The sequence below is a fragment of the Ovis canadensis genome, chromosome 26, assembly GCF_042477335.2.
Source record: "Ovis canadensis isolate MfBH-ARS-UI-01 breed Bighorn chromosome 26, ARS-UI_OviCan_v2, whole genome shotgun sequence".
In the NCBI taxonomy this organism is placed as follows: domain Eukaryota; kingdom Metazoa; phylum Chordata; class Mammalia; order Artiodactyla; family Bovidae; genus Ovis; species Ovis canadensis.
This window is the reverse complement of record NC_091270.1, coordinates 51,875,610-51,902,059: the sequence shown is the minus strand read 5'-3', so window position 1 is coordinate 51,902,059 and position 26,450 is coordinate 51,875,610. Positions and strand designations below refer to the sequence as shown.

The 26,450-nt window shown below is 47.3% G+C and overlaps 2 long non-coding RNA genes across 2 annotated transcripts; both read left to right on the top strand.

Moving 5' to 3' along the window:
* Positions 1–9,445: 9,445 nt before the first annotated feature.
* Positions 9,446–19,224, top strand: LOC138430891 (uncharacterized). Its single transcript, XR_011253441.1, has 3 exons — positions 9,446–9,673; positions 18,113–18,231; positions 18,761–19,224. It is a non-coding gene; the product is annotated as an uncharacterized lncRNA (long non-coding RNA).
* Positions 19,225–22,392: 3,168 nt separating this feature from the next.
* LOC138430890 (uncharacterized) lies at positions 22,393–26,218 on the top strand. Its single transcript, XR_011253440.1, has 3 exons — positions 22,393–23,913; positions 24,019–24,371; positions 25,777–26,218. It is a non-coding gene; the product is annotated as an uncharacterized lncRNA (long non-coding RNA).
* The last annotated feature ends 232 nt before the right edge of the window (positions 26,219–26,450 follow it).

Sequence of the window (26,450 nt, the reverse complement as noted above, 5' to 3'; positions counted from 1 at the left end):
ACTTTATTTTGGGGGGCTCCAAAATCACTGCAGATGGTGATTGCAGCCATGAAATTAAAAGACGTTTACTCCTTGGAAGGAAAGTTATGACCAACCTAGATAGCATATTCAAAAGCAGAGACTTTACTCTGCCAACAAAGGTCCGTCTAGTCAAGGCTATGGTTTTTCCAGTGGTCATGTATGGATGTGAGAGTTGGACTATGAAGAAAGCTGAGTGCCGAAGAATTGATGCTTTTGAAATGTGCTGTTGGAGAAGCCTCTTGAGAGGCTTGCCTCTTGGACGGCGAGGAGATCCAACCAGTCCATCCTAAAGGAGACCAGTCCTGGGAGGTTGGAAGGACTGATGCGGAAGCTGAAACTCCAATACTTTGGCCACCTCATGGGAAGAGTTGACTCATTGGAAAAGACTCTGATGCTGGGAGAGATTGGGGGCAGGAGGAGAAGGGGACGACAGAGGATGAGATGGCTGGATGGCATCACCGACTTGATGGACGTGAGTCTGAGGGAACTCCGGGAGTTGGTGATGGACAGGGAGGCTTGGTGTGCTGTGATTCATGGGGTCGCAAAGAGTCGGACACGACTGAGCGACTGAACTGAACTGAGCTATCTTTATATCAGACAAAACAGACTTTAAGCCAAAGATTGTAAAGAAAAAAACAGACAAAGTCTTCATACAATGATTAAGGAGTCAGTCTGATCAGTCTGACAACATTTTGATGTTGTGCTTCTGTCCAGAGTCTGTCTTATGGAGGAGGAAGTTGGAAATAATACGCATGTGCGTTCAGTCTTCCATCTTTTACTGAAGGTCTTAGGATCTGTGTCCTCTAGTTTATTGTTCCTTCCATAGAGGAAGCCGTGTGCATATGTTCAGGCTTAAACACATGGAGAAGGCAGCATTAGTTTGGGCAGAGTTCACCAGGGCTACCCCTGTGAGTTCTTTTGAGAGAGACCCAGTGTTCAAGGAGCAAGTAGTGAGGTCAGTGGCATAAAGAAATAAGATGACCATATTATTGTGAAAAATATTTCCATAATTGCAAAAGTGAATAGATATCTCTAAGGTCCTATTTTAAAAGACAGTAAGTGCCTATTTTTTTTTAAAGTAAGAAGTGCCAGAGCCACCCTGCTCTCTATAGTGGCTCTTTCTTTCTTCTCATGGATTTGTGGTACAACCTACACATGGCGTTTTTTAAGTTCTCCAGTGGGGAAAGTGAAGGATTTCTGGTCAACCCAACCATAATACTATCTGAAAGTGAAAGTGAAAGTGAAGTCGTGTCCGACTGTTTGCGACCCCATGGAATAGTAGCCTACCAGGCTCCTCCCCTCCTCGGGATTCTCCAGGCAAGAGTACTGGAGTGGGTTGCCATTTCCTTCTCCAGGGGATCTTCCTGACCCAGGGATCGAACCTGGGTCTCCCGCATTCCAGGCAGACGCTTTAACCTCTGAGCCACCGGGGAAGCCATATAACACTATCTAAGAATGCTAAATACTACATCTCCACAATTTAGCAAATTTTCCTAAGGGAAAATTTTTCCTTCCTGAAATGTGATTGTCTCCTATTCCATTATCTGGTTTTTGGGGTGGACTAGACTAACACTGCAGTTGAAAGTAAACAGCCTCCTGCAAGTCCTTCTGCTGAGCATCTCCTGTTTTGTCCCATGCCTGGGACAAGTGACTTTTGGTAACTGTGCTTTCCAAGATGCAACATGGCCCCTGCCAGTTTCGCAGACTGTTGACTCCCTGGGTTGTGATGTCCCTCTGAATGGATATAAAAAGTCTAAGGGACTTCCCTGGTGGTCCAGTGGTTCAGAGTCTGCCTGCAAATGCAGGGGACACAGGTTCAGTCCCTGGTCTGCGAAGCAACTAAGCCCAAGGGTCGCAAGAGCTGAACCCACGCTCTGGAGCCTGAAGCCCACAAGAAGGGAGGCCACTGCAGTGAGAAGCTGAGAAGCCGTCACAGGGCAACTAGGGAGTAGCCCTGGCTCGCTGCAACTAGAGAAAGCCTGCACGCAGCAACGCAGACCCAGCGCAGCCGTAAATAAAGAAATAAATAAGAAAGTTTGGAAGGGAAAGTTGGGGTGGAGGGGAATAGAATCCATCCCCCAAACCAACCAAACAAAACAGACAACACTTGAAATGACTGTTTCATTTCCTGGATGTTAGTGAATCAGGAAGAAGACAATGAGGGTTGCAAGGTTTTTCCCAAACTCTTTTCAGGCCTTATTTACTTTATAAAGCAAAACCTATGTTAGGGTTGTCAGACTTTCCCTGCAAAAATACAGACCATTATCTGTATGTGTGGGAAACACATTTTTAGTCAAAATATTTATTTAAACATTTCAACTGATCATTTGTTCCTTTTAGGAAGAATGATTTCACAGCTTGTGAACCTCGATGGAAAAAAAATTGAAAAATTGAGTAGTTTGTTCTCCACAGCTCCAACTCACATTCTGCTTCCTTCATCCACACGTTATTATTTCTATCGAAATTTCTTTTTACACCTTCCTTTGAGACAGGAACCTATACACAGCCCTGAAACAATTTCAACAAATGTCAACACAGAACGTAGGAAGAAATACACCAGGTGCATTTTCCAAATCAATAAAAATGTTATTAATAATAAAAGACATTTGCAGTTTGTAAATTTTCATTTTGCTGGGCAGGAAGCCAAAATTCTGGATCATCAGGTTAATACCAGACACTCGGAAGCTGGCTTGAGAAGGAAGGCTTTCTTCATTCTGCTCCGTTGAAGCAGGGCTCCTAGCGATGTTTCTTAGGGCTGAATCTGTGAAGGAACTGGGGGGTGTCCCCTTTGGTAGTTCCCTCACTGATCAGGTCAAGAAAAGACTGATCCAGGCTTTGCTGGGCTCTGTAACCTGGTCCTAAGCGTTAAATAACCTTAAACTTCTGATCTGAGCTGTTTATCTCAGTTCAGGTGAAGTAAAGAGGCTATATAAAGGCCTTCCTAGTTTTTTGTTTTGTTTTTTTCTGGTTGTCAGATTTGATGTTGGAGTATCGTATTAAAATATATATATATATTGGTAAGTCTCTCTTTTTTAAAAAAGTGGTAACCAAAAAATAGTTTTCTGCCTTTCTACAATTAATTGGTGAATCTCTACCCAATTAACGAAGGCAAACTTCAGATTTGCATTATTGCTGCCCTTTCAGATTCCAATGGAACTTTAAAAAAAACCAACATTCAATGGCTCGTTTCAGCTCTACCTAAATGTCCTTACAGCGCAAACGTTATTTTTGGCTCAGGGCATACGCTTTCAGCTATCTCCCGAAAGCTTTCCCCGCCCAGGCTGTGGAAACCCCGCTTTGCTGAGTCTATTCAGGCCCCTTCACATTTGCATGTCTATCAGGAGTCTTTACAGCCCAGTGGCCCCAACAAGTACTTGCCAATGGCCTCATTGTTCTTCAAAACAACCCCAAATCAGGACTTGCAGCGTCCTTCTTGCCTGGCCATTGAAACACCTGTTAGTTTCCTGGGATTTTGCTTTTTCCTTAAGAGTTGTACCTTTTCTACTTGCTAAGATGGCTATTTGTGGAGAAATGCTTGAACTTCCTCCTGGAAAATTCTTTGGAAGCTACCTCCTGTTTTATACGATGTTGTCTGATCCCCCTTAGTGCTCATTTTTACTTCATTCAAAAAAAGCTGGATGGCCACATGGATGGGAGAATGAAAAAGACTTGTTTCTCTCCCTCTCATGTGCTTTAGAAATTGAAATTTCCCCCCCACAAGAATCTGAAAAAGCATGGATCTGTGTAAACGTGTAACTGAATCACTTTGCTGTACACTCGAAACTGACATAACATTGTAAATCAACTCTACTCCAAGATCAAATAAAAATTTAAAAAATTCTCCCCGAAGTTAAAGTCTACATGAATCTAAAGCAATTATATTGTGAAACCAACATTTCAGATTAGACTATAAAGCATCTCCGTGTTCAGGGAGAGGAATTAAAATCTATTGCAAATGCTTAGTTCCCATTTGCGCAGGTCCAGAGAGACTGTTTAGGAAAGAGCAGACAAGATTCTGAGTAGCTATGTTTGTGCTGACTTGCGTGGCTATATATATGTAATATATGCTTATGTGTATAGATACATACACATAAGCATATCTTATGTACATAGATACAAACACAGATATGTCTATTATAAATATATGTATATACATTTAAACATATATACATTCATGGTTACTTAGAGGTCTTAAAGACTTAAAAAATAATATCTTTCATTTATATTCCTTAAAATCTGTATTTAGGGCCTGCATCGCATTAGGTTCATCCTTAAATTTATGAATTTTTGCAGACTCACATTTTGATACTCAGACGTGAAAGTAAGACAACTCACTATTTTTATTTCCATGTTATGTATGAGTTATTATTTTAATAACTACTTTATCCTTCAGCTGTTTGGAAGCAGACCAGGCTTTGTGACTTCTGGCCTTTACTGCCCTTTTCTCCTTGTTCCCAGCTTGGTGGCAATTTCCCCCCAAAACTGCGATTTTTAAAATACGATCGTATAGCACTTATATTGAGTTAGAATTTTAATAACAAGCAGATAATTAATTATAAAGCAAGTCATAAAATTTCATTAGCGTCGGCAATACTCATAGGTAAAAATAGTTTAAAACGGTTTCTCCATGTTGAGTTCAGGGAAGCTGTGTGCTTTAAGATTTTGCACTGTGGCTTTTTAAGCGACTTGGCTTCACAGCCCAAGAAGCTTTAATTCACTGTTTCTCAGAAGGGTGGTCAATTTGCATTTGGGCTGTTTTCAACAAGTCATTTTGGGGCTTCTGGGTAAATTGTATGTAAAATATTTATTCTGTGGAGTCACCCAAGAGAAATGGTACACATTGCCATTTTTGGACATTTGTGATTATAGCCAGACCAAGCAAGATAGGATAGAGCCTGAGAAAAAATGCAAAACTTCGACCACCTAAGCAAACGTGGCATTCGGGCTGGAAGGGCCCCTGGCTCCCCGGCGTCTCTGAAATACATGGGTGACCAGAGGGACCGTGGCCCATGGACTCAAAGCTTGACCTATTTCCTCTGGGCGCCCCCTTCCTTTTCCTTCTGGGTAGAAGCCTTTTTTTTCCCCACAGGCTAGGTCTCGTTCCTGCGTTTTCTGCAGTGGGTGGTTATCACTCCGTTCAAATACATTCATTTTTTTTTTTTTCCAGGCTTGGGGGTTGGGGAGGGGATTGGCTGGCTGTGGTAAGGAAAAAATGTGGCTATCTAAAAGCAGGATGAAACAGTGGAGAAGATCATGTTTCAGAGAGATAGAACTGGCTGGGCCTTCTTGGGAGATGCTTCTGAACTGTGCAGGGCCCGAGATGGGATTAGACACAGGCCAGCCCGATGCCCACTCAGCTCTGGGCTCTTTCTGGCCCCTCTCCTCTGGGGAGAGCCCAGGAGAGAGGGCAACCGTGTCTCCGTTATCTCCCTGAGCAGACAGTGGAGGTTGCGGAGGGGAGAGGTGAAACACTGGTGTCCGTGTTTGGGGAGTGTGGGGAGTCGGTCCGCAGAGAGGTGGGGGGTCAGGAAGAGGGGGAGGTGAGAGCCCTGGCAAGGCTGACCCAGAGCCCAGGGAAACAGGCTGGCCTCGCCTGCCTCCCCAGCTCCAGACCCTGCATCTGCGCGTTGGCGGCTGTGCTGTGATCTCCTGCCTGCCTCCTTCAGCCCTGCGGTTTGGCACTGGCCTCGGCGCTGGAGCCTCATACCAGGATGCTCACAGAGGATGCTTGTTAAGGTATCCTGATCGCGCCTCGCCTTTGGCTCCCCTGGAAATCCTCTGCTTTCGGAATTCCTTTCAGGGCTGGGCCCCAGTTCTTCACGTGGCCTGAAGGGTTGCTAATTTTCTTATAGCAAGGGTAGAACTGATTTTGGGGAAGAAGTCTTGCAGCAATCAGAATCGTACCTGAAAAGGGGTAGAAAATGAAGCATGGGCTTACTGCAAAGGAACCCCTTTGAAAATATGGGGTTACCAGGAAGTAGTAACACATGCCGTGTTTTTGTGATATGTATATGGTATATATTTTTTCTGGAAATATTCCAAAATAAGTTTGCCAATAAGTTAGTACGTTTGGGGTAAGGTGTGCAGCTTCTCAAAGTGGGTGGTCATTTTGTAGGGTCCGGTCCTCACACAGAGTGTTTGTCTAGAAAGAAAGGCTTGTTTTCTTCCCCTGTTGTCATATCCCCCATGATGGACTCTTCCTCAAGAGCTGAAGAGAGGCTCTACTCACAGCCCTGGAGGGGTGGGGGGGGGGGCGGAAAACCCAGTTAGTTCCCAGGTTGGTTGCCAGGATCCCTCCTTGGAGGAATCCGCCACCTGAGAGGATGGGGAGAAAGCCTGCTCCAGGGTGAGACGCAAGCAGGGACGCCGTGAGGGGGACTGGCTGGGATTGGGTCCACCTGGTAGCTACTTAGTGATTTATTTATTTGGCGGTTTCATTCCTGACTTCCTGACTGAACTTAAAACCTCCCCTCTTGGGCTTATATTTTTCCTTAGCTCTAAAGTAGAAAGAAAGGAAAAAAAAAATGATTTCTCTGTGCAACCCAGTGCTATAGAGATGACCGAAATTCTCTGGGCTCAGAAAAGGGAAAAAGAGAGAAAGAAGCAGAAAATCACAAGAGAGCAGACCACCACAGAGACAGGACCGGCAGGGAACAGGGAGGAAGGGCAGAGATGGGAGAAGAGCCGAGAAGGGAGAAGAGAGGAAGGGAGTGAATGCAGGGGTGAGGCAGAAGGAGAGTACGGAGGAGAGAATGGTCCGATTAGACCCAAGCTGGGGGCGCCCGCCGGGGAGACAGAGAAAGATCTGCTCTGAAATCTTCGGGGATCTATTTTCCATAGATGTGCTGGGTACAGAATTCCAAGGCCTGGGGAAAAAAAAAAAAAAACAAATTGCCTTCTTCCTGTGGTGCAGGGTTATGCGGCTGGATGCAGGGAAGGAAGCCATCTGCAGAAAGAGAAAGAGACAGGTTTCCACCTCAGGCTTGCTATGTGGACCGGGAGCTGAGGCAGAGTGGGAAGAAGACAGACTGTTAGATTGGGGGGAGTATATGCAAAAACTTGCAAACATCTAAAGAGGGGTTAAACTCTAATGCATATGAAATTGTATGTGTAAAAGTTAAAATGCACACTTTGCTTTGCTATAGAACAATGTATTTTAGGGGCTTCCAGGTGGCAGTAGTGGTAAAGAACCCGCCTGTCAATGCAGGAGACATGAGAAACTCAGGTTCAACCCCTGGATCAGGAAGATTCCCCAAAGGAGGGTATGGCAAACCACTCCAGTATTCTTGCCTGCAAAATTCCATGGACAGAGGAGCCTGGGGGGCTACAGTCCATGGGGTTGCAGGGTCAGACACAACTGAAGCAACTTAACACATACAGTGTATTTTTTTTAAATCACTATAAAAACAATCAAAATAGAACAATTAAATCCTAAAATTTATATGAAATCACAAAAGACCCAGAATTGCCAAAGCAATTGTGAAGAAAATGAACAAAGCTGGAGGCATAACCCTCCCAGACTTCAGACTACACTACAAAGCTACAGTAATCAAAACAGCATGGTATTGTTACAAAAATGAATATGCAGATCAACAGAATAGAATAGAGAACCCAGAAATATACTCATGCACCTACAGTCAATTAATATAGGACAAAGAAAGAAAGAATATACAAATAGAGAAAAGACAGTCTCTTCAGCAAGTGTGCTGGGAAAGCTGGACAGCGGCATGTAAATCAATGAAATTAGAATGCTCCCTCACATCATATACAAAATAAAAATTAAAAAAAAATTCAAAATGATTTAAAGACCTAAATATGAGACTTGATAACTTCCTTGAAGAGAAAATAGGCAAAACATCCTCTGATATAAATCATAGCAATGTTGTTTAGATCAGTCTCCCAAGACAAAATAACTAAAAGCAAAAGAAAGTAAATAGGACCTAATCAAACTTAAAAGCCTTTGCACCACAACTATCAACAAAATGAAAAGGTGACCAATGGAATGGGAGAAAACATTTGCAAAGAAGACCAACAGGGCTTACTTTCCAAAATGTATCAACAGCCCACATAAGTCAATATCAAAAACCCAAACAACGGAATCAAAAAATACGCAGAAGACCTAAACAGACATTTCTCCAAAGAAGACTTACAGATTGCCAACAGGAATATGAAAAGATGTTCAACACTGCTAATTATTAGAGAAATGCAAATCAAAACTGCAATGAGGTGTCACTTCACACCGGTCAGAAGGGCCATCATCAAAAAGTCTACAAACAATAAGTGGAAAGGGTGTAGAAAAAAGGGAACCCTCGTATATCCTTGATGGGAGTGTAAGTTGGTGTAGCCCCTATGGAAAAGGAAACGATCCTCAAAACTAAAAATAGAACTACCATATGATCCAGCAATCCTCCTCCTGGGTATATACCCCCCAAAAAGACAGAAACTCTAATTTGAAAAGCTACATGCACCTGAATGTTCATAGCAGCACTGTTTACAATGGCCAAGAAATGGAAGCAACCTAAGTGTTCACTAACAAGATGATTGGTTTAAGAAGATGTGTTATATATATATATTTATAGGTATATGATTACTAGCCATAAAAAGAATGAAACGTTGCCATTTGTAACAATATGGATGGACCTAAAGATTGTCACATGAAGTAAGTCAGATGGAGAAAGACAAATATTATATGGTATCATTTATATGTGGGATCAAAAAAATATTACAAATTAATCTATATAAAAAAAAGAAATAGACTCACAGACATAGAAAACAAACTTTTGGTTACTAAAGGGTAAAGGGAGAAGGGAAGGATAAATTAAGGGCGTGGGATTAGCAAACTTGTTTGTTAAAAAACTATACAAACTATTTTTCATAAAATAGAAAAGGGAGTTACATTCAATATCTTGTAACTTAAAATGGAAAATAATCTGAAAACAAATAACTGAATCACTTTGCTACACACCTGAAACTAATGCGATTTTGTAAATCAACTATAGGGCAGTTAAAAACAATCGAGGTAGAATATCCAGCCAACACTACGATGGGTGGACACCTGTGTACCCACTCGGGGCTGCCATCCTGAAAAGGTACCAGCCTTGCTGTGAACGGGGAAGGGTCTTTGGTGCCCTTGCTGACACACTTTGTATTAATAATAGCATCCTTGTATGTCCAACCCGAAAGACAAATATGCAGCTTCACTGCACGATCTGACCCTGAGATGAGTATTAAAGTCAGAATATTGTGGGAAATCACAGGAAGATATATAGACTTTCCCATTTAGGCCCAGCTATTCAGACACCAGAGAAGGCAATGGCACCCCACTCCAGTACTCTTGCCTGGAAAATCCCATGAATGGAGGAGCCTGGTAGGCTGCAGTCCATGAGGTCGCTAAGAGTCGGACACGACTGAGCAACTTCACTTTCACTTTTCACTTTCATGCTTTGGAGAAGGAAATGGCAACCCACTCTAGTGTTCTTGCCTGGAGAATCCCAGGGACAGAGGAGCCTAGTAGGAGGCCGTCTATGGGGTCTCACAGAGTCGGACACGACTGAAGTGACTTAGCAGCAGCAGCAGCAGGAGCAGCAGCAGCAGCAGCAGCAGCAGCAGCAGCAGCAGCAGCAGCAGCAGCAGCAGCAGCGTTCAGCCACAGGTTTGCTTCCTCCTCCCAGGGAAGGAGGTGGGTTCCCTCCTGGGAGTAGCAATTTCAGGTCTGCGTAGAAACGGAATCCGAGAGTTGTTCCAAGGGATGCCCGGTCCTTGGATGAGATTTCCGTTCTCTTTATACCTCGGAGGGGAGAGTGTAGAGATCCCAGGGGAAACCCCCCAGTGCGGGGGAGGCGGAGAAGGGCAGGAGTCGCTGGCTGGGCTGAACTGGGGAAGCTGACAAAACGCAACCCCCTCTCAGCCCCCTCGAGCGCCCACTTCCCGGCGCCTCATCATCCCCAACCCTCTGTAAAGCACGGTGTAATCTCGCTTCTAAACACCGAATTACAGCAAACCAGGGGGAAAAAGCCCCGAAAGGAAGATTTAATTTCTGCTTCCCCATGCAAATCCTTTGGCCAGTCATTGAAGGTTCAGAGCAGGACCAATTCAGCTCCTTGTGCAAATTCCAAGCTGAAGGCATTTAGAAAAGAAGAGAGAGCGAGAAGGAGAGAAATTGAATGGATTTACTTTTCTAAGCACCAGCATTAACAAAGGTTCCATTTTCCATGGTTATGGGTCTGGCGAGCCGGCTCTCCCTGACGAGCTCTCCAAACACATGTGCTGGCCTGTTGAAAAGGCCTCACTGTTGACTGACAGATAATTGAAGTGACAAATTGTTTCATTGTATTTGGCAGGGAGAGTGCTGTATTAGATAATTATGGGGAACAGAGGAGCTCTGGGGTCTCAGGTCACAAGACATGCCTGACCCTATTTTCTGAATGTTCTGAATGGAGTCCTGGGTCCCAGAGGACCTGAGTGAGGGGCTCCTTTTTTCTTGATGCTGCGTTTTTGTGTGTGTGTGTGTTTCTTTTTTCCTTCCCCTTTACCTTCCCCTCCCCCTCCTGGTTCACCCCTCCCCCTCTTTTCCGATCTAGTGATTAAGAGCTGAAGCATATAGAGACCTCCAGAGCGGGGAGGGGGCCCTGCTCTCACCCCCATCTAATCCCAATGCCAGTTCCTGGCCATTTAGGAAAATAGCTTGTGGATTTTATCCACAGCAGCAAGTTTGCAAACTCGTCATCCTTGGTTTGGCTGCCCACAGTGGCCTGAAAGGAGGCTGGCTGGTGTGGAGGGATGGGGGCTGGGGTCAAGGGAGTCCCTTCAAATGGCTGTGGGCGCTGGGGGCACATCCTGCCAGAATAAAGCGGGTAAGGGGTTTTCTGTGTCATCGGGTCTTCCTGCCTTTGCTTTACCTGAAGAAAAATTAGGGGATGAAGAAGAGCTAAAGATTATTGTTAGGCAGTAGCACTCTCTCTTTTCCAGCTAAGCCCCCGGGGGGTCATGCCATTTGTTGGTGGAGAAACAGGGGCCCTCAGGTTGGAGAGCTCCCCATCTGGCACTCTTTGCCTCAAACACGGGGGCCTCCCAGGATACAATGAAACAAGTTTCTGTGAGGTGAAAATACAAATTGTGTCCACCTCTGCCTTTCAAGAAGCTGGAAGTACATCATGTGTAAGGGGTACATGGATGGGTGGATGAGTGGATGGATGGGTGGGTGAATGGATGGATGGGTGGGAGGGTGGGTGGATGGGTAGATGGGTGGATGGGTGGGTTGATGGATGGATGGGTGAATGGGTAAGTGGATGAGTATGTGAATGGGTAAGTGGATGAGTGGATGGACGGATGGGTGGATGGGTAAGTGGATGGGTGTGGTGGATGGGTAAGTGGATTGATAGATGAGTGGATGGATGGATGAGTAGGTGGATGGATGGATGAATAGATGGATGGGTGAGGGGCTTCCCTATGTCACACCTCCTGCCCTCCCCCACACACCAGGCAGTCATTCTCAGGAGTCGGGGGAGAGGCCCAGGGTTTGAGATGCCTCGGATGGTTCAGGGAGAGCCCAGAGCAGGCCAGATGGGCCAGGAAAGAGCCTCCTTTCTACTTTACAGGAGTAAGTGAGTGGCTGATCTTCCTGTCCTCAGCCTTTAGCAGCTCAGGAAGAGGTGGAGTGTAAACTCGAGTCTGAGGATTTTCAGTCTAAACCTCTCTTGTTTTCTACGGAGCTTTGATGTTTCAGAAGATTCACTTTTCTTTCCAGTGGAAAGGTATTAGAGTTATACAGACTCTCAAGATTTCTCAGTTTCAGCTGAATTTTCACTTTTCCCTCCTGGACTTTTCCCCCCTGCCCCCCCTTTTTATTTTTTGATTTTTCACTCTTAAATAGAAGTCCAGAGGAGAGCCTCAGAAGATGATTGTCATTTGGTTTCTCAAATAATAATAATAATAATAATGGTGGGGACACCTGAAAATTTCTGCAGTGTATGTGACCCATGGACTTTCTCTGACTGTTTAAAAAATCCAATAACTTTAAAAAGAACAAAAAATCTCTCCAGTGGTTTTAAGGCAGTCATTCCCTGGGTCAAAAATCTGCTGTGCTCAGTTCAAGACTGGCTTTGACTGACTTACAAAATATATATTCTGTGTGTGTGTGTGTGTGTGTGTGTGCACGCACGCTAAGTCATGTCCAGCTCTTTTGTGACTGCATGGACTGTAGCCCACCAGGTTCCTCTGTCCATGGAATTTCCAGGGAATAATACTGCAGTGGGTTACCATTTTCTTTTCCAGGGGACCTTCCCAACCCAGGGATCCTAGTAAGAGCTATTAATTGGAGGGGTTGTGAGTCTGAGGAGAGGGAAGAAAGCAGCACAGGGGCAGTGATGAATAAAAAGGTGTTAGCATCTTGTGACGAGAAGGCAATGGCACCCCACTCCAGTACTCTTGCCTGGAGAATCCCATGGACAGAGGAGCCTGGTGGGCTGCAGTCCCTGGGGTCGCTAGGAGTCGGACACGACTGAACAAATTCACTTTCACATTTCCTTTTCATACATTGGAGAAGGAAATGGCAACCCACTCCAGTGTTCTTGCCTGGAGAATCCCAGGAACGGGGGGAGCCTGGTGGGCTGCCGTCTATGGGGTCACACAGAGTCGGACACGGCTAAAGCGACTTAGCAGCAGCAGCAGCATCTTGTGATAAGATTATGGCATGGCTCTATGGCGAGTTTTCAAGCACGGCTGCTCTCAATTCCCTGGCACTTGCGTGCTTCTCATCTCATCAGAAGACGGACTCAGATTCCCTTCCTGTAGGACTGACCTTAATGCCTTACCTGAACAGTAGGATACAGCAGAAGTGACTTTCAAGGACTTTATGGCAAGGTCATGAGCACTTTGCAGCTTCCCTGTCTGGATCTCTTAGAATAGTTGCTTCTCGGAACACTCCTTCTTGGGACATCCCTTCCTGCGGCCCAGCCACCATGCTATGAGAAGCCATATGGAGAAGCCACATGAAGTTGTTCCGGTCCTTAACCAACTGACCTCCAGCTGACAGTCAACTGGCAACTGTCATCCATCTGCCAAGTGTTGGCCATCCAGTTGAAATGGAGCAGGAGCCTCTGGGGCTTTCCCAGGATGGCATCACCCACCCCCATGTCCTCTGCCTGCTTTTCGTCTGTAGAAAAACTTGAGTCAAAGAATGCATTTAATCAGAGAAGTCAGAAAATGTAGATGCAAAGGAAAGCAGTCAGATAAGATCAAATAATAATGACCCAGTCGTTAAGGAAAGCCAAGGACCCTCAGTTCCTTGCTTCTCGATAATACTCTGAGCCATGTCCTTTGAACTGCTTTGTAGATACTGGAATCACCAGGTGGAAGAAGCTAACTTTACATCACAACTAGACTGGAGTCATGATACAAGCTGACACTGTTCCAAGAACTGGCCTCAAAGAAATGGGAACAGACTAACCCTTGAACTAAAGATGAACTGACTTAAAACAGTCAAGAGGACGCTGATCAGACCATGGATGACCAATTTTAAGATAACTGTCAAAGCTGACTGTTCTTTTCTGCATGTAGTACCCCTCCTCTGTCTATACACCCAGGAAACTCCCCTTTAAAAGCTCTGGCCCAGTGAAATGTGGGGAGGGGACGAGAGGGGAATTGGCCTTTGGGCATGAGTCTGCCTTCTCCCCATGAACAAAGCAAGCTTTCCTTTTCACCAACACTTGCACCTCGAGTCTTACTTTTAAGCCGTGAGCAGACTGAGCCAACAGAAAACTTCAGCCCTGACCCCTCTCTATCCAAATACAACCCAGGAGACATCTTAAACAAGCACAGCCCAACTGCCCCATCAACAGACACATGAGAGGCAGTAACCAATTATTGTTTCAAGCCATGATGTTTTGGAATTGTTTGTTAATCAGCCAGGTGGCCAGAACACACACACACACACACACAAAGTGAGGCTCTGGCCCTAAAACCTTGTCTCAGGGAAGGAGCTAAAGAGAGAAGGGGGACTCCAGAAGAGGCAGGAGAAACAGAACACTGTCTATAAACAGTAGAGAAAGCAGAGACCTAGAAGAAGGACGCAGAAATTCTATGGCCCAAAGGATGTTTCAGCTGATGGAAGCATGCAGCCGGCCCCAAATGCTTTGACGTGCTAGGGGAATAGCGGCATGGTTTTCTCTCCTTCTTATTAAAAGGGTGCTTTTCCCCATGACATCAGTCTGGAGGACTCACCATGCTAGGCAGCCTCTCCTCCCCTTCCTTCTTTAACCTGTGCAGCTGAGTGACGACAGACCCGATTCCCTTGACGGGGAGGGAGTATAATGTGTGGGGTTCTCCGTGTGGGGTAAGTAAAGGTGGAGGGTGTTTTCACGAACCTGAGTGATGAGTTTTGAGAGTTCGCATCCAGAAGCTGGAGAGGTTTGCAGAAATCCAAGGTTCATCAGGAAAACAGTCTGGGGACTCTTTCAACTCAGTCCCTTGACCCCACTCAGAGCTGGATGCAGGAGCAAGCACAAGTCAGTGACATCAAAGGTCCTTGCCTGGGGTTCCCATCTCTTTTGCCCAGTGGACATATTTCCTGTTTCCTTTTCCCTGCTTCTCCCTCCCATTGCACCTTCTGGCAGAGACCCTTCCGGGGTGATTTAAATACCTCTTTGGAAATGAATGGTCTCCGCCCTTTCTGTTTCTAAACCTCCCTTTTGGAGTCAGGCTCCCAGGTGGACCTGGACCTGCACTCTGGCAAACAGGCATGCCCTCCTGGGGCCTCAGTCTGGAGGGAGACGGCAGGCAAACCACCCTGCTGGCTGTCCCTTCTGAAAGAAGAACAAAGAGGAGATGGATATTCCTTGAGAAAATTCAATATGAAAAATTCAGTTTTCATAGAAGGTAAATTAGAGAGCTATTCATACTGTAGGAGGTATTCCTTTAAACGTCCACTAGTGCATTTAAATATAATTTGATTTTAAACCTTCACCAAAGTAGCATTTCATCAGGCTGTGTTTACCATGTAAAGTGAGAGGGACAGATGTTTATAAGAAGGGAATCTAGCAGAAAGTGCCTTAGTCTAGAGACAAAGGGAGCCCTTGATTGATTTCTCAGAGGGGGAGATATTTTTCTACCTTCTGGAGTTAAAAACAAACAGCCACAGAGGTGGACAAATCAGGCTTTCTGTCGTCAGTTCACTTCACCAAGTGCTTTGTAAAAGAACCTATATGCTCCCATTTGGAATATGCCAAGTAAAGAGTTTCAAACTAGTAGAGTATACATACTAGGAAGAAGCCATCGTAAAAAAATATAACAAGGTAAAACAAACCTTACTATTGTAAAAGGGTGTAACATGAGGCAATATTCTTTATTTCTATAAAAATAGGCTGATACTCTTAGGTCTCAGGAATGGAAAATGAATTTTGCCGAATTATCGAGAAAGAAATGTCTAGATCTATCTGTGAAGACCTTTAGATTCTAAGTTAAACTTCTCAGACAAACTCATTCTCAGGGTAAATCAAAATCAAATCCAAACAACCAAGCTAAACAAATAGACCAGAAGGAAAAAAGCCGACAATAACAAAAACAAAAGTGAAAAAAAATTTTTTTAAATTAAAGGCTTTGTGGAAAGAAATTACAGTTAGAGTGGAGGAGAAGTGGAAGCCTAATTCGGTTTGATTCCATGTAATTCAACTCAGCTCAGCCCACCCCAGACCAACCTAACGCAACTCAACCCAGTCCATTCCAATCCAATCTGGTCTCATCCACCCTAATCTAATATTTATTGAGTGCCTACTATATGCTGGCAGACTGTTAGATTCTGTGGATTCGGAATAGAGTGGGACACACTCTCTGCTCCCAAGCAGCTCTGTTTGCAGCGTCTGCAGAGGATCAGATGTACATTCATACATGAGAAGAGGTCCCGGGCTAGTCCATTGCTTCCTGGCCCTCTGGGAAAGCCCTGCCCTTATGACCCCACCTCTGTGCTGCCAGCTCAGCCCAGTGCCTTCTTACCTCTGCACAGAGGGGGTACCACAGCTCCATGTGCGTGGCCGGGGGTGGGGGGTGCACATGGGCAATGTGCCTGGTCAGATAGAGCTCATCTTTTCCAGCACATTTGCTAGAGCTTAAATTTCATTTATGATCCCTTTTATTTCTCTCCCACTGTCAGCCTAGCACAAATAATAATTATTAAAGCCCTTTCCCCACCATCGAAATAAAATACAGCTAGAGAGCTAAAGCACAGCCAGTCCATTGAGAGCTGACTGAAGCTGGGTAAGACCAATAATTCAAAACAGATGAACGAACGGCAAATACTATGGGCTCAGTATCCCAGGCTGACCTGACCTTTGAAACTTGCTGAAAGTTATCCTTGAAATTCCCCAGAACTCCTTGAATAACTTCTGTAAAAGGCTTATTTATCACAAAGTCATAAATAATATTCGCTAGGTATTTGCTCCATCTATCTAGAAAATGAACGAGGCCAGAAGGCGTGAGCTCAGTGGCTGAGCTGGGGTGGGGGTGGGGTGAGCCAGGGTTGTGGGGTGACCGCTCACAGCTCTGGGGAGAAAGTACAGAGGGGCTGCAGCTTTCCATCTTCTGAACGTGGGGGTGGGGGGTGTAACAGGAGGGTTGCTTGAAGAATCTGTTTCAATACAGCAGATTTTAATTTCATTGCCTCTACGCAGAGGTGGCTGCAGATGGCTGTCAAGAGACATAGCTCTGGCAAATAATTCAAGTGATACTTTTACAATCACCGAATTGTTTCTGGGCAAGATCCCAAAGTCCCTTCCTCATGAGACAGGCGCTCTGCAACTGCCTTCTGTGAACACTAGAGGCCCGAGTCATTCATTCATTCATTCACTCAACAAATCTATCCAAAGGCATCATCCTCGTGTTTTGAGGGCTATAGAAATAATAAGGATTCAATTACATCTTCCAAGGAATCTTTGTCATTAGAGAGACAGAAAAATATGCCAACATCTAGGACACAATGCGGAAAGCGATAAGCATCTTAGGGCAGGAACACAGACAGGGCACGAGGAATCCAGAGGATGACTTCCTGCTTATGGGGGCAGGCAGTGGTAAGAGGGGGGCAGGGGAGGAGATGAGAGGATTTCTAGAGGAAACCCCACCGAGCGGAATCGCAAAGTCTGGGAAGGATTTAGCAGGGCAGGGGTGAATCCTTCCAAGATGAATGGAGTGTGAGAAGATCAAATATAGACAGATACAAGGCTTGGCCCCAAACAGGCTATGAATTTAAAGAGGGGTTGGTGGTGGGAAGGGAGGCAGGGAAACTAGGACCACTGACAATGCTTCTCATAAGATCTAAGGAAGATGCTGTTACGAAGAGAAAGGGATGCTCCACACCTATCATGCAGAGTGACAGACAGAAGCTGGCATCTAATCGTGTGGGTGTTGCGGGGTGGGAAGGCAGATGAAGGGATCCTCAAGCAGTGATGTTAAGACCATTTCCTCTCTCTAGTGTGTGATGCTATTAAAGATGATGCTATTCAGCCTCACAGTCTGAGTCTGCCTGCAGGGAATTGGGGGTCAGCAGGGAAGTTAGGAAGTGATGCCTGCTTGCGGGAGAGAATCACAAAGGACAGTCGACTGTGTCTTAGGCAGCTGACAGCTGGGCCAGGAAAGGTATGAGGTATTTGCAGGTGAAGGGGATGGAGCCTGTGGGGGGAGGCTGAGGAAAGGGAGGGGTAAGCAAAGAAGGGGTGCACAGCTTGCAGGAGGAAGCCTGGGCTCTCAGGAGCGGATGTCTGGGAAAGTCGAGGTGGGGAGAGAGGGGAGTCAAGAGAGTGCCTGGGGAGTTCCCTGCCAGTCCAGCAGTTGAGAGACTCCAAGCTTCCAATACAGGGGCCGGGGGTTCAGTCTCTGGCTGGGGAACTATGATCTCACATGCTGTGTAGTTAAAAAATAAAATGAATAAATAGGGGGAAAAGTAACTGTAAAAAAATGAACGCTTGTCCTCCCTCTGATGAGGTCAGAGGACACAGAGAGCCACCTTAAGGTCTGGAGAGGCGGTTGGTGCTGCACCAGGTCGGCAGGAAGCAGTGGTCAGGACCTCCTGCCTGACGTTTTGCCTCTGTTTTTATTCTTTATCCAGGGCTGATGTTGGAGCTGAAAGGCCAACACTTTGGCTACCTGATGTGAAGAGCTGACTCATTGGAAAAGACCCTGATGCTGGGGAAGACTGAGGGCAGGAGGAGAAGGGGACAACAGAGGGTGAGATGGTTGGATGGCATCGGCGACTCATTGGACATGGGTTTGGGTGGACTCTGGGAGTTGGTGATGGACAGGGAGGCCTGGCGGCCAGCAGTTCATGGAGTCGCAAAGAGTCGGACATGACTGAGCGGCTCAACTGAAGGTCCACTGGGCTCAGCTGGGAGCTGTGTCTCCACCATTCCTCCCTGGAGTACAGAGCTCTGAACTGGGTGGTTGGGCTGTTTGTCTTTTCTGGGGAACCGAGCCCTTTGGCAGGAGGGTGGCTGGATAGATTGGAGAGGGCAGGTTTGCCATGCCAAGGAGCTTTGCCCCTTGATGCTCTGAAGACCCTGCTTGCTTTTCCTTGTTCTTCGGTGGCCTTCTTGGTGACCCCCAGAGGACACGTGCTGTCTGCAGAGCACAGCACAACTGGTTGTGACGGAAGCCTCACCAGGAGCTTGACGCGGTTCCTGCTCTTATCCTAGAGTGTTAGAGCTGAACCAGGGCTGAGGGGTCATATTGACCAGGGGCCTCTAATCTGTTTGCCCAGGAAACCAGGTCTGGACTGAGTGTCCCAGCAGCTACTGGAGAAGCCCTCCAGGGTCACGGAGGGAGCCTGGCTGTGCAGCTTGGGTTGGTGTCTCCCCACCAGGGCAGATGTGATGCCAGGCTTCAGAGATGGAGTAAGGAACCAAGCTGCTAAAAAGGTGCAGAAATGACTCATGGGGGTGATCTCCACCCAGCAGTACCATGAACTGGGGCCTGGTGGCTCAGACAGTAGAGGATCTGCCTGCAGTGCCAGAGACCTGGGTTCAACCCCTGGGTCGGGAAGTTCCCCTGGAGAAAGGCATGGCAACTCACTCTAGTATTCTTGCCTGGAGAGTTCCATAGACAGAGGAGCCTGGCAGGCTACAGTCCATGGGGTAATGAAGAGTCAGACATGAGTGAAGCAACTAACATGATGATGCCTGGTGGAGAGTAGGTGCTTAATAAACATGAGTTGAAACAAAAAAATGAGGACATTCATTAATTCCATTGTGATTACGGAAGGGATAAAGGTTAAGGAATTAGGGGTTTGGATTATGAGTTCAACCTCTTCTCTCTGCACCATAAGCTTTTCAGCTTCTTCTTGAAATTCCAGAGTCTTCCTCCAGGCCTGAGCGACTCAGTTCTCTTTAGGCACCTGGAGTGTTAGACCTCCGTTCACTGTTCACTCACTCACTCCTTATTTAGTAATTCTTTTTCTTTCTTCCTCTCTCTTTCTTTTCCTCTTTTTTCAACTACACCATGAAGGCATTGTTAATTGGGCATCTATTGTAAGTCAGGTAAGGAAGAGATATTCTTGATGGTCCCTGTAGGACTGCGTATAAATAAAAGGCAGCCTGGTGGCTCGTGTCCCCGGGTGGTGGGTGCCCTTGCCTGGACTCACACCATCCTGCCTGCCCTCTGACTTCCCTCCCTCTCAGAGCCTGGGCTTTGTTACGTGACTTGCTCTGGCTGCTGGGAAGCCAGCAGAGGCTGAGAAGCACCTGTGCAGTGGGATCAGTCCTCTCCCCATTGTGAGAACCTGTGTCTGCCACCACGTGAAGAAGCTTCCGGTGATGGGAGACACTCTCCCTGGTTGTTCTGTCATCCTGGTTGGCAGTCTGCCATCAACCAGATGTGGAAGTCATCCCATTACATTTCAGGGCTGTTTGTGAAAGTGAAGTCATTCAGTCATGTCCGACTCTGTGACCCCGTGAACTGTAGCCTACCAGGCTTCCCCATCCATGGGATTTTCCAGGCAAGAGTACCAGAGAGGGTTGCCATTTCCTTCTCCAGGGGATCTTCCCAACCCAGGGATCAAACCCTGGTCTCCTGAATTGCAGGCAGATGCTTTACCCTCTGAGCCACCAGTTCAGTTCAGTTCAGTCGCTCAGTCTGTGTCCGACTCTTTGAGACCCCATGAATCGCAGCAAGCCAGGCCTCCCTGTCCATCACCAACTTCTGGAGTTCACCCAAACTTATGTGCATTGAATCAGTGATGCCATCCAGCCATCTCATCCTCTGTCGTCCCCTTCTCCTCCTGCCCCCAATCCCTCCCAGCATCAGGGTCTTTTCCAATGAGTCAACTCTTCGCATGAGGTGGCCAAAGTATTGGAGTTTCAGCCTTAGCATTAGTCCTTCCAATGAACACCCAGGACTGGTCTCCTTTAGGATAGACTGGTTGGATCTCCTTGAAGTCCAAGGGAATCTCAAGAGTCTTCTCCAGCACCATATTTCAAAAGCATCAATTCTTCTGCGCTCAGCTTTCTTCACAGTCCAACTCTCATATCCATGGCATCTGGTCCCATCACTTCATGGGAAATTGATGGGAAGACAGTGGAAACAGTGTCAGACTTTATTTTGGGGGGCTCCAAAATCACTGCAGATGGTGATTGCAGCCATGAAATTAAAAGACGCTTACTCCTTGGAAGGAAAGATATGACCAACCTAGATAGCATATTCAAAAGCAGAGATATTACTTTGCCAACAAAGGTCCATCTAGTCAAGGCTATGGTTTTTCCAGGGGTCATGTATGGATGTGAGCCACCAGGGACACCCATTATCCTTGAGAGGCTGTGAAAAGTGAGCTTCTAATGTCTTTCCAACTAAAAATTTAATCTTGCATCAGGATGGGCCATGCTTTAGTCCCCGAATTATTCTCCAGCTATGGATCTCATTTTATTTTGTTCACACTTATTTTTAAAATTTTAATTTTATTTATTTTTTAATTGAAGGATCTTTGCTTTACAGAAGTATGTTGGTTTCTGCCAAACATCAGCATGAATCAGCCATTGGTATATATATGTCCCCTCCCTCTTGAAACTCCCTCCCATCTCCCACCCCTTCCTACCCATCTAGTTTGTTTCAGAGCCCCCATCTGAGTTCCTTGAGTTATACAGCAAATTCCCATTGGCTATTTTACATATGGTAATGTAAGTTTCCGTGTTACTCTCTCCATCCATCCCACCCTCTCCTTCCTCCTCCCCTTGTTCACCCTCTCAAAAATTTTTTTTACTTATTTACTTGTTTGCACCAGGTTGTAGCTGTGGCATGCAGGATCCAGTTCCCTGACCAGGGATGGAACTCAGGCCCCCTGTTTTGAGAGTGCGGAGTCTTAGCCACTGGACCATGAGGGAAGCTCCTTGTTCACACTTTCTTGAAAGCCATTTGCTCTCTTCCAACCTCTGGCCTGAAATCAACAATAACTATTTATTGGCCTTGCTTCACAAGATGCAAAATATGAGCAGTCTCCACCAAATTCCCTGGTCTGCTGGGAGTGGGTGCAGCAGAGGAAGAAATGTGCATCTCCCGGGCACCCACAGGGAGCACGGGAGAGCTGCTCCTTCAACCAAGGAGCCTTGCAGACTGGGCTCCACTCTGTCAGGCACCCGAATGGAGGGCACCCATCACCCTCCATCCACGAGGAGCCTTAAAGGGCCGGGGATGGCCTTCCTGCTGCGAGGCCCCAAGGGGCAGCATCTCTGTCCACCCACTCAGGAGTCTTCCCTGGTTGAGGGCAGAGTCTCAGCTTCTGGGGCACGAAGACCCAGCTGAGGAGTCTATGCTTTGTTATAAGAGGGGATGGTTCCAGAGGGTTGAGTTGGAGCCTGCTTTGGGGGTGCTCTGTGATTCAGTGGTCCCTGAATTTGTGCAGCGACTTCTAGGGCTGGGGAGACTGTTAAGAAGATGGATAAGGGGTGCAGATACTGAAGTAAGAGGTGATGGCGATGGATATGCAGTGATAACCGCGGCGGGAGTCAGGTGTCACTGGTCCTGCTGGCGGGCTGATGGTGCTCGCAGTGCTGTAGGGCGGGTTTGCGCGTGGCCAGCCTGGGTGCTGCCCGCTTGCACAGGGCACCCTCTCTCTGGCTCTGCCACCTCCAACCTCAGGCTTTTTCACTCCAGTCATCCTGCCGACGCCTTGAACATCCAACACCCCCTCCTGCCAAATCCATGTCCCTTCCTCTGTCACAGTCCTTCTGGGCTCTGGGCTCTACCAACAGACAGTTCAGCCCAGATAAAGGCAGCCCGGTTAATCTGTATGCTACTGCCAGTGTTCCCGTTTCAGATAATACGCTCGTTACTGCAGGCACGTGGCCGGGCTCTTGGAGAAGGTCATGGACCAGCAAGACTCGGGCTGGGGTTTGGTTTGTACCTGGGGGTCCTGGGGAGAGCTTGAACAGATGGGGTCTCACTGCCTCTTAAGCCATCATGAGGGTATGGCCTCCTCTGGGGTCTGACGCTGACCTCTGAGCTGGGGCAGCAGCAAAGTCATGGGCTTTGGAGTCAGATGAATCTGATTTGGCCCCTTACAATCTCTGTGACTTACAGTTTCACTTCCTGCCTCTGGACCTCAGTATTTCACATCTGGATAGGAAAGTATCTCATCTAATAGGAAAAGTAAACCCTTTCCTAGCAAGTGTGGGCTTGCTGTGAGAATTGGAAAGAATAAATGAAAAATAGTTACCCAGGGTGGGTCCCCGCCGACGGCAGTTCTGGGATGAGGGGGTCCTCCTGCCTGAAGCCTTGGGGACACAGGGTGCCCCCAAGCTCAGGGCTGCAGGCTTGGCTCTGGAGTCAGACCCCGTGGGGTCCAAGGCTGGTTCCACCACTTATGAGATGTGTGACTTTGAGAAAGCTACTTTTCTGGGCCCTGGTTTCCTTGTCTGTAAGGGGGCAGTGACAGTCCTTAAGTCATAGGGACTAAGTAAGGGATCTCGGAGTATGATGGAGCTGGCACAGTACCAGGCTAGAAGCATGGTTCTAGGGGGCTGGGGGAGGACTTCACAGGCTGACCGTTTTGTCTCCTCTCTCTCAGCTCTGTCTCTCACCAGTGGTGGGGTCACTGCTGGGGCAGAGGCACTGGGGAGCAAGTTGTGGGGCCCCGGGGGCTCAGGGTGGAGGTGCCTGCCCCATACTGCAGAGGGCAGGGGTTCTCAGGGTGTGACGGATCAGAGCATCTCACCTTAAGAGGCCTGGAGAGCTACAGACAGAACTCTCTGGGAGGGACAGCCTGGGGCCTGGGGTGTGAGAGGTTTGGCATGCAGGTGGAAGGGAAAGAACTTCAGCTTTTGTTTAGCTCCTGGGTGTGTTAGAGCATTATTCATATACTGATACATTATCTCCATTAGTCTTTGTGGACTATGTATGTTATTGCGTTTTTAAAATTCTTTTTTGGCTGTGTCACATGGCATGTGGGATCTTAGCTCCCCGACCAGGGATCGAACCCATGCCTCTGCAATAGAAGTGCAGAGTCCTAGCCACAGGGAAAGTCTCGGGTATGTTATTATCCCTCTGCTTTGCAGACAAGGAACCCAAGGCAGAGTGGTTTCTATCTGCTGAGGTCATGCGGAGAGTGGCTGAAGGGAGAGGGACTAAGCCAGGTGTTTGTGGGGCTCCAGAGCTCCTCCTGGGCAGAGGCTGGGCAGCGGCCCCAGTGGCTTCGGCATGATCCGTGGATCCTCCAGTTACCAGCGAGGCCAAAGTGAGCCATGTGACTCGGGGTCAGCTGCATCCTTGGGGTGTGGCTCCACGAATCGGTCAATTAGCAGACACAGACAGACTCCAGCTTCGAACGCAGGCTCGGGGCAGCAGGGGAAGGAGACCTGCTGAGCTTGCCAACTTGCAGCAGAGTCACCAGCTTTCAGTTTGCTGAAATCGCCTCTGAAACTCCGGATGGTAAGACGTCACAAACCCTCTCTTTTTCTCTTCTCCTGGAACTGTTCTTGACCACAATTTCTACTGCCCGTTTGTTTTGTTGGGTTGTTTCTCTTTCTCCTGCAGAAAAGATACTTGGATCGAAAAGACAAGACAAACAAAAGCCTCAGTGAGATGAGAATTGCGGCTGATGGAGTTCTGGCTAACTGAAGCATCCTGCGGAAAGGCGGCTTTTATCCCTGTCACTCAGCATCGGTTTAGTGTGTTATCTGCCATCGCCACTGACAACCAGCGAGTCCTGTGTGTGGTCACGTTACCTTCTGGGGTGTGTCTGTGCCAGGGGATAAAGGGGCCCAGTAGGTGGGTCTGTCCCTCCCTGATCTCCTGTAAGGGTCAGTGGCCCTTGGAGAGGAGGTGGATCTCATGGGGCCGAGCCAGCCCTGCTCCGTCTTTGCACGTGTTCTGCGCAGTGATCCCAGGTCTGTGTGATGGTTGCGACTGAAATGGGTACCAGGTGGGGGAGGGGCAGGAGGGAGACGTTGAGAGAAGGGCTGCAGGTCTGGCATCTTCAGTGGGCGGGGCCTCTCTGGTTAGGAGGCTGGTGGTCCCCAGGGCCTTTTGTTTATCGTTCTTTCCTGTGTCTTCCTTCCTCCTTTCTCCTTCCCCGTTTTAAGTTTGGAGCCAAGTTGCAGAGGGCCCTGACTTTAGGCTTTGCTGGGAGAGGCAGTCAGGGTCCACGCAGGGTTTTTGGCTAGTGGGTGCCTGTGCTGAGCAGTGCTGACACACAGCTGGCAGAGACAGCAACACCAGGAAGGGCTTTCCGTGGCTCTTCTTGGATGCCAGGGGGTGAGTCCACACCCACTCTCGCTCCCTGACCTGGAGGTGCCTGCCATGACTTGCTCGGTCATTCCTCTCCTGCCCAGCACTGCGAGCCACTCCCATTAAGCTGAGGATCCATGGAAGCCCTGCCAGACTTAACTGGATGACTAAGTGATGGGTCACTCTTATGGAAGGAAAACATTGACCAGAAGAACCTGTCCAAGGGAGGCAGTGAGTGAGTGAAGTCGCTCAGTCGTGTCTAGCTCTTTGCGACCCCATGAACTCTAGCCCACCAGGCTCCTCCGTCCTTGGGATTCTCCAGGCAAGAATACTGGAGTGGGTTGCCATTTCCTTCTCCAGGGGAACTTCCCAACCCAGGGATCAAACCCAGGTCTCCCGCATTGCAGGCAGACGCTTTAACCTCTGAGCCACCAGGGAAGCCCAATTAAACTTTGTCAGAGACAGAGAGGAATCGCTTGGTAGATGTACATGTCCCAGCCATGACCGGAGAGGCAATGGCACCCCACTCCAGTACTCTCACCTGGGAAATCCCATGGACGGAGGAGGCTGGTGGGCCGCAGTTTACGGGGTTGCTAAGAGTCGGACATGACTAAGCGAGTTCACTTTCACTTTTCACTTGCATGCATTGGAGAAGGAAATGGCAACACTCCAGTGTTCTTGCTTGGAGAATCCCAGGGACGGGGGAGCCTGGTGGGCTGCCGTCTATGGGGTCGCACAGAGTCGGACACAACTGAAGCGACTTAGTGGCAGCAGCAGCAGCTGTGAGAGTCCTTTTTTAAAAAAATGCATTTTATCAAAGTATAGTTGATTTACATTGTGTTAATCTTGCCGGGAGAATCCCAGGGACAGGGGAGCCTGGTGGGCTGCCGTCTTTGGGGTCGCACAGAGTCGGACATGACTGAAGCAACTGAGCAGCAGCAGCAGCAGCAGCAGCAGCAGCAATCTCTGCTGTATAGCAAAATGATTTCAGCTATATATATTTATATACAAATATGCACACATTCAGTTATATATATGTATACTTACATAGCTATGGTTTTTCAGTCATCATGTATGGATGTGAGAATTGGACCATAAAGAAGGCTGAGTGTTGAAGAATTGATGCTTTGGAATTGTGATACTAGAGAAGACTCTTGAGAGTTCCTTGGACAGCAAGGAGATCAAACCAGTCAATCCTCAAGGAAATCAATCCTGAATATTCACTGGAAGGGCTGATGAAGCTAAAACTCCAACACTTTGGCCACCTGATGCAAAGAATTGACTCATTGGAAAAGACCCTGAAGCTGGGAAAGATTGAAGGCGGGAGGAGAAGGGGACAAGAATGAATGTGCTGGTTGGATGGCATCATCGACTCAATGGACACGAGTTTGAGCAAACTGCAGGAGATTGTAAAGAACAGGGAAGCCTGGTGTGCTAGAGTGCATGGGATTGCAGAGCTGGACACGACTGAGTGACTGAACAATATATATACAGATATATATACACATATACGCATTCTTTTTCATGTTCTTTTCCATTCTGGTTTATTACACGATATTGACTATAGTTCCCTGTGCTGTAGAGTAGGACCTTGCTGTATCCATTCTCTCCATTTATAGTCTGCATCCACTAACCCCGGACTTTCACTCCATCCCTTCCCCACACTTCCTTGGCAACCACAAGTCATGACTGTCCTTTTGAATGAGAGGTGAGCTTAGTTCTGACAATACTTTAAAGAG